Source organism: Montipora foliosa, chromosome 9 (genome assembly GCF_036669935.1).
Source record: "Montipora foliosa isolate CH-2021 chromosome 9, ASM3666993v2, whole genome shotgun sequence".
NCBI lineage: Eukaryota > Metazoa > Cnidaria > Anthozoa > Scleractinia > Acroporidae > Montipora > Montipora foliosa.
Genome location: NC_090877.1, coordinates 2,396,179 through 2,398,692, shown reverse-complemented (window position 1 = coordinate 2,398,692; position 2,514 = coordinate 2,396,179).

The window sequence follows — 2,514 nt, the reverse complement described above, 5'->3', positions numbered from 1 at the left end:
AATTGTCTTCACTTTGTCATTCTTGTTGCTCTTCTGATGCTGTTTTAATAGCCCATGATGTTTAAGTATTTGTTCAATTCTGGCACACGGAGCTTTTTTAGCTTGGTGGCATCTTCACACAAATTAGCCCAATGATAATCTTCATAGGACTTTTCTCTTGCCTCCCTACTTTCCCTTGCCCTTTCCTCCAGTCTCTTCTTTTTTTTGAACTCCATGACCTCAAGATGCTGGAGATAGTCAACCACAAACTTTGGTTGCACAATGAATTTGTCTCCAAATCTAGCTACGCTCTCTGGGTCAGACAAAACCGGCATGCGCCTCTTTCAACTGGACTCTTGGTTGCCAATCGTCTGGATAACGCCCCTCATTTGGGGTCTGCTGATAAGGAAGGTAGTGGTACTTTGGAAGGCAGGCATGATCAGGAAATGGTTTGGGGCATCTCCCTATAGGTGGTCCAGTCCATTCACAACAAAAAGAACAAACTTGTCCTACCTTTACTCCACAAGAAAACTTCAGAAATTTCTCAGGAAAAGCCTTGGTAACGAGGTCAGTTCCAATTACAGGACTCAAATTATTGGTCTTTGTTTAATAAGCGCTTGATAACAACATTTTTATGAATGAAAAGAAAGTTGTTACTATTCAAGACTGTTATTATGGTACGTTCACTGTTATTATAAAATATATAAAAAGCTGTTGAGTTTTCTTGAATACCCTGGAAATGTTTTAGTATATTTGTTATAAATAAAAGAGGTCAATTTTTTCCTCAATCTGTAAAATCTCTTATCCTATTTTTAATCTAATTTTTTCGTCCAACCCCCCCTTTTCCTTCATTTTTTTTCGGCTGGCCCCCCCTTTCAAGCCAATTTTTTTTTAGGGCCCCCCCCCCCCCCCCAAAATCCCACCAGCCCCTCCTTTCTCATAAAAAATGAACGGTCCCAGAGGGGGTTATGTTACGAAAAATAGTATTGCGTGACAAGCGTTACTTTCTAGAAGCTTCGCGAGAGTTCGTAGTTTGTTTATTTTTAGATTCATGCGTAAGCGTTTCTAAATCGGTGTGTTTTGTAATCTTTCCATAATTAGATTGATTACTAATTTAGAAAGTTCTAGAAGGTTATTGTCAGAGTATATAAGTAGACGAGTCCAAGCGGAGTGTTTTTCTAACTAGTTTTTCACAAGCGAAGAGAGTTGGCGTTGGCCGTGTTTAGTCAAGTGTGACAGAAGCAGTGTTTATTCAAGTTGGCGGAGGCCGTGTAAGTTTGTCGAGTACGTGTTGTTCAGAGTGTTACTTCGTGGAAACTACGTTCATTTTGGAATAAATCTTCTTGTTGTTGTTCCGGCAACCCTGCGTTCAGTTTAGTTTGCAAACTACCTTTCCTCAAAACATTCGAACTCGTAACAATGCTGGATTCAGCCATCTGGAATGTTATGAATGACATATTTACTCTAATCTTGCCTGTTGACCGCATGACGAAATCGTCGCTACAGAACCTCCAGCAGAGGTATTATTTATTTATTTTTTATCTTTTATTTAAAGATTCACCCTAAGGTGGGTGTTAAATACAATAGGACACTAAGTCTCCTACAAGGTATTTACACCCAAGAAGGTATTTATACCGATGTCTATTTCTTGTTTCAATCAATTGATAGTCCAGTTCGCGATCTTCATGTTAGCTACCTAGAGTTGGAGGCCACCGGCCGCATCATTCACAACACTGTTAATCTGGAACCTTTGCAGCTGGATACCGGTTTTCACTTACCCATATTAAGACTTAATTACAAGAATAGTTTTTCACATGTTTTCTGACTTTTCTGTGTTGCTACACTAGTGTTTCACCCGCCTTTGCCTCACCGGCTGCTTTCACTTGAAACCAGTTTATCTGATGTCACACTACATGCTAAAAAATAGACATAAGGCCCTCGTTATTTCCATTCCAACAACCTGTTCCAAAACATACTATTGCTAATTAGCTGTGTCACCTGTTGAAGGGAAAGGACAAATGGACCCGGTCTATGGACCCCTATTTGTTATTATTTTTATTATTTTATTTTTATTTTTTGCTAAAAAGTGTCCCAAAGCATGCTAATGAGCTTTTTAACCTCAGAAAGGACGATTTCCTGACAAAGGGGATCTGTTCACTTTGTGACAATGTTTAGATTGGGTATCAGTTACAAATTATTTCATTTTGTCATTACTAACAACATTTTGTCATTACCCAAAGAGAACAATAACAATGTCTGTTCATTTATCACTGGTATTTTATTGTTATAAAATATGTTAATGTTTATATATATTGTTCATGTTGGGGCAGGCTAATTTGGGAGTCAATTGTTGGATAGATCAGATCATCGGAACTTAATATGTTAAGGCTTACACTAATTTGTAAAATGAAACAAAAGGAACAGAAATACAGATGATATTAAATTTCATTTCATTATATTGTCGTGATCAGAGTGATTGATTATAAAACCATATTTCCGAAATCAAATAGATTTTCACACTGGAAAATGATGTGG